Raw genomic sequence first — 6,361 nt, forward strand, 5'->3', positions numbered from 1 at the left:
CCAGGTGATTTCTGAATCTATCTTCTCCTTAAAAACTGTGATATTTTTCCCGCAAAACACTATGTCCTGAAGAAGCTGCTGGGACCCAGGGAAGGTAATGAGAAGAGTGGCAGCTGTGGTCCTGCCGAGCGGGATTTGTGGCACAGACCAGGGGCTGCCAACAGGAGTGATTGCTCTCACGCACCTTGGCCCATTTCCAGTGCTGGCCCAAGCGAGAACAGAAACCACTGCCCTGGGACAATCCGGGCACTCCGCAGGAGGTGCAGTCCACATATGTGCCTGGGAAAGTAACCCAGAGCTGATTAAGATGAGGAGCTTCCTTCTCCTCTAGCTCCCCGCCGCCTTCCATATCAGTTGGGCCAATCACGCCCCAACTTCTGTTCAAAGACTTGACTTCTTCTTGAATTCAGTCTCAGGAACAGTACTGGCCAGACTGTCATCCCTGCTCACACGCACTGCCATTAATGGAAGGGGTTTTCTAAAGGTGGGCGTTCAGTTCACCCATCACTGCCTTTCTTAGATGCCACCCTTGCCCTCAAACTCAGTAATTCTTCATTGAAAGCATCTGATCCTCGAGATCTCTTCTTCTACAGAATCATTCCAAACTCCGCCTTTTTATAATTTTTTTGAGTGAAAGAAATTGTAGAGGCCCTGCTGCCTTTCTATTTGAAGATTGCATTGACTTAACAAGGGGGAAGTAAACGTTCCTGTCCAAGTTCGTGAGATTTTTGTCTGCATCTTATCCTTTTAGCATTGGAGTATTGGTGCCCTGCTCATGCTGGCCAATCAAGAGATGGTGCCGGGCTTCCCTGGTGGCGCAGTGCTTGAGAGTCCGCCTGCCGATGCAGGAGACGCGGGTTCGTGCCCCGTTTCGGGAAGATCCCACATGCCGCGGAGCGGCTGGGCCCGTGAGCCATGCCCACTGAGCCTGCGCGTCTGGAGCCTGTGCTCCGCAAATGGGAGAGGCCACAACAGTGAGAGGCCCGCATAACGCAAGAAATGTCAGAACTCAAGGGGGCAGGTGCTAGAGAATTCACAGACAGATGTACAAAAGACTTCTTGGAGTTTGGCAGAAAGCACCCGGGATGGAGTCCTTAGACTGGGTTCTAACCTGTCTCTGCGTCTAACCACTGGGATACTGGGAGTCCATTTAATGTTAGTGGATTCAGTTGACCAGTTTCTAAGATGAGGGGCTTAAAATGGGCTTAGAATGAAAGGTTCCTTCCAGCTCTGATATTCTGCAACTCTGAGGATCTCATTCAATAAAACTGGAGGAAGAGCCAGAGTACATTAAATTTTACTTACATGTAAATGAACAAGGCTGTAAATTCTAAAGTGTACTCCATTTTGTAATTTGCTACTTTAATAAACAATTTTAGATTTATGTAATACATTTTAGTCTTTAAAACATCCTATTCCTATTAGTATCTGAATTGTATCGCTATGAAAGGAGATGCATGGAGATGTGAAATAATGTAACTGATCTTAGGGGGCAAAATTATTCATATGAAAGTATTCACAGACTTCCTGCTCGAGTATCTTAACAAAAGAAATCCTGTAACTAAATCACCAGCTCCATTTCCCCTTCCTTAACATCGTAAAGAAGAAATTCTTCTTGCTGGAAGAGATACTAATGGGATATGTACAGTAACAGGCTGAGTGAGAAGGGAAACAAGAAAATTCACTCTGTGGCAGGAAGGGTTTAACCAACTTGCTATGTGAGGAAAATGCTAGAACTTTGAAATAGCATTTTTAGTAAGTTTGTTGTGGACTAATTGTGGATCTCTCAAAGAAATAAAGATAATATTTATTTTAAAATTCTTTATGGCTGTTGAAACGTACTTCTTGAATACAACAAAAATTCTAACACCAAATTTTATGATGCCAAGATTTTTAGGGATGACCGTGCTAAATTAAATTAGAGATTCAGTTCCACATAGCTTCTAAAATCTTCTCTGATTCAAATAGGGCCCCTTCGGTCTTTGCTCTTTTTTCTCTCTAACCCCCTCTGTCCACCCACCTGACAAACACTTATTAAATGCCTTAGGTGCTAGAGAATCAAGGATAAGTTCAATATAGGCCTTTCCCTGGGGTAGATCCCCACGGGCTGCAGGCTCTGCGTAGACTCCAGGGATATCTCTGGCCAGTGGGCTTGGAAGGTTTGGATTGACACTGTCTCCAGCTACAGATTAGCTGGTAACATTATTCCCCATCTCTTCTGAACCCCTGCCTGCCCCCCTTTCAAATTCATCCTCTTCTTGAATCACTTTCTTTTCGACTCTGGCTATATCTTGCCAATGGAATCCAGATCGTTCCCAGTCTGACACTAATTTTATAATGGGAGAGGATGAGAAAGCATAATCACAAAACACTAAGTTTCTAAGTAAAGGCCTCATTCACTTAAAGTGTAATAAAGCAGGGTATATGGTACGTTCCTGAAAAAAACCACTAGAATGAGCTGCAAAGGACATCCATCCAGTGACATCTCCTTCTCATAGCAGTGACTTTTTCAAAAAGACTGAGTAATTTCTTCTTTCACTCAATGTTTTTGGAATACTTCTGGATATAAAAGTCATATTTTGAGGTCATTTATGCACACATCAATACTTCAACATTGCTTTATTGTCTTTATACTTATGTTTCAACATTTTTTATTAATAAAAATCTAAGTGTATCTACTGAGTGTGTTAATCCATAATCAACAACAAAAACTACAACTACGACAAACTATTTCAGTAGCTTATACAAGTGAGAGGTGTTTTTTTCTTGTGTAACAGCTTGGCTGGAGGTGGGCAGTCCAGGCTTCAACAGCTGCCTAAGGATGTCCAGGAATCAGGCTCTGTCTCTCTTCCTGTTCTGCCATCCATAGTGTGTGGCTTCTATCCAAATGGCCACAGCATGGCTGCTGTGCATCCAGGAAAGAAGAAAGGGGAATGCAAATGGGCTTTCTTAACCCAGGCTTTGTTCCAGAAGGGAAAGCCTCCATAGAGACTTGTGTCTATATTTCATTGACCAGAACAGTCACATGGCTTACCCTAGCTGCAAAGGAGTCTGGGAAGGTAAATATTTTACTTTCCAACCTCTGAGATAGAGGCCCCTCTATCTCAAGGGGTAAGCAAGGGGAAGGGGTGTAGGATTGGGTATCAACCTACAACTTCTTACGTATGTAACAGTGAATGCAACTTACAGCTGCCTTCCTCCTCTGCAACCTACTAAATGGTTTCACAATAACACACAAAAATTATGAAGGCAAGGTGCTTTCTAAATTATGAAATGCTTTGTGAATGTTACTATGGGGTACATTTAAATGATTAATTGAAATTTCAAACTCTAAGGTTTTTTTTTTTTTTTTTTTTGCCGTATGCAGGCCTCTCGCCGTTGTGGCCTCTCCCGCTGCGGAGCAACAGGCTCTGGACGCGCAGGCTCAGCGGCCATGGCTCACGTGCCCAGCCGCTCCGTGGCATGTGGGATCCTCCCGGACCGGGGCACGAACCCGTGTCCCCTGCATCGGCAGGCGGACTCTCAACCATTGTGCCACCAAGGAAGCCCTCTAAGGTATTTTATGAAAACATTGCTCATCTCTTACTTTGATTCCATACTTGATATATCAGAAATATATACTCTCAACCAGTAAGATAGCACAATTTTCTTTCTTTTCTGTAGTCATTCTTAACCGTAGACACTAGCTCTGGGTCACCTTCAGTGAACCGGTCCCTTTCTATCTCCAGCTATTCTGTTCTTCTCACATCTATCTCTTTGTATCTGAGAGTAGGAGCTGTACGTGAATTACAGGAAGGAAGGAACTGCCAACTCACTGACTGGCTATATTTTCTTCTTCCTTTTTCTACTGCACAGTTTGTCTTGGCGCTGATTTATTGGGATGAGTAGTTGCCTCCAGACAGCTACATGCCGATCACGCGTACCCTGGTTACTCATTATGATCCTTAGGATACCATACAACTCACTAATGAGCACATTATAATGTTGGCCAGTGCTAATTAGATGATAAGCATGTGCATTGCTTTATTTACAGTCTATCCATTTAAATTAATTGGACATTTAATTGAACACAGTGTGAAAGAAATTGGAATTGCGTTTCAAATTTCGTTTAAGTTAATTTCACCTGACGTCTCTTATAGGCAGGTGAGATTATTCACTTGATCTGGAAATTTTCAGCAAATACAAATGGACATAAGGCTTATTTTATAATGGCACACACGCATATGTAAATTTATCTCAAAATGTGTTTGGAAACGGCAACCAAATTTGCAATTTTTTTATCTCCACTAATATCCTTATGTGCTCTGACTGCAGAGAGATTCTGCATGCATAAGAGATATTAATAGATCCAACTCTTAGTTGGAAACATGAGGCAGGATCCTAAAAAAACCTGAATAGAATATTCTGATATTATCTTAGGATAGGAAACTTACATTTAATTCATGAATAAATATGTGGCGAACTATACCTAATTATGATCCTATGTATTTTCCTCTTTCAGGACATAGCATCAATAAATTAAAGGATCTACCTTTTTAAGTGAGTGTATGATTGCCAAAAATTGCATGCATGACTGCACTACTAAATTCAAAGTCTTTTTATTGAAACAATTTCCTGACAGCACATGTAGAATAGACTTAGAGTAACTGTATGAAAAGGTGTTTCTATACAAAAGGATCTAGAGGCCAACTCTCCTTTTTCTCAAATAGTAGCATTTCTGGTTTATGCATATCTGCTTCCATGCAGTTTTGAGACACTTACATGACAGAATTTCTTTAGGCCTCTCTCATTCTTGAGAATAGTTTGCTAGGTATACAATTCCAGGATGGAGATAATTTTTCCCTCAGAATTCTGAAGGCAAATCTTTATGTCTTCTGACTTTTAGTGTCATTGTCAAGCGATCCTATGTTATTATGTTTCTTTATTATATGTCTATTAGAAAATTTTAGTATCTTCTCCTTTCCTCCAGTTTTCCAAAATTGCATAATAGTGTGCCCAGGTAGGATCTTTGTTTATTTATTATATTTGACACTTGGTGAACTCTTTCAAGTTGGAAATTCACATCCTTCAATTATAGGACATATTCTTGGACTATTTAATCATTTTTCCCCTCAGTTTTCTCTACACTGTCTTTCTGGAACTGCTGTTAGCTAATTATTGCATCTCCTGAATTGTTCCTCTAAATTTTATTTTCTAACTCTTCATCTCTTTCTGTCCTACCCTCAGGGAAATTTCCCCAACTTCATCTTCCAATCCTTCTATTTTTTTCTTCTGTAAACTTTTATTAACTGGGGTAACAGGGAGAGTTTGATCACAGCAGAACCCATCCTGAAAGCATCAGAAATTACAGAAAGACGAGATAAGTGTCAGACACAACAGATTAAGCAAGTCCCTCCATCACCTGAGAAACAATAATATAAAACTGTAGAAACCAAATCTTTGTGAGTGATACAGGATACGGAACAAAAATGAAGACATTGGAACTCCTGGTGTTGCAAAATAAACTTGCAACTTCATTTCTATATTTTTGAAGTTGTAATTCAATGTTTTTCCCAAATCATTTCAAGCCTTCTCCAGTCAACATTTTCCCTCTCATCAATAACTTCCAAGGACCTTATTTAAAAAATAACTCTTTCTTTAAAATTTTTATTTATTTAATTTATTTATTTTTGACTGCGTTGGGTCTTCGTTTCTGCCTGTGGGCTTTCTCTAGTTGCAGTGAGCGGGGGCCACTCTTCATTGCAGTGCGCGGGCTTCAGTAGTTGTGGCACATGTAGGCTTCAGTAGTTGTGGCACATGGGCTCAGTAGTTGTGGCTCGTGGGCTCTAGAGCACAGGCTCAATAGTTGTGGCTCATGGGCTTAGCTGCTCCATGGCATGTGGGATCTTCCCGGACCAGGGCTTGAACCCGTGTCCCCTGCATTGGCAGGCAGATTCTTAACCACTGTGCCACCAGGGAAACCCCTAAAAAATAACTCTTAATCATCCGTTTTTCTCACCCCACACATTCTATTCCAGGAAACTGGCAGCCTCTCAGCACAGAGCTTATGTTCCTCCTCCTTGAAATGCAAACTTAAACAGATTTTGGTCTTCTTTCTTCAATATTACAAGATGAGCACATGCTTACTGCAAAGCTTAATTCCTTCTCATGGCATTTTTATTCTACAACTTATTTGTCACTGCCATTTGTCATAACTTAACTAGAATGCTGTCCTCCACCCTCTCCCTCCCTGACTTTGCAACCATCAATGCTCCTGACCTAACTAGTTAACCTGTTAAACCACCTGTGTGGATTATTTACCAGGAAACACTGGACCAGAAACAAATAATATACCTCAATATACAATAGCTCAGACTTAATT

This window comes from Lipotes vexillifer, unplaced genomic scaffold (genome assembly GCF_000442215.2).
Source record: "Lipotes vexillifer unplaced genomic scaffold, Lipotes_vexillifer_v1.1 scaffold454, whole genome shotgun sequence".
NCBI lineage: Eukaryota > Metazoa > Chordata > Mammalia > Artiodactyla > Lipotidae > Lipotes > Lipotes vexillifer.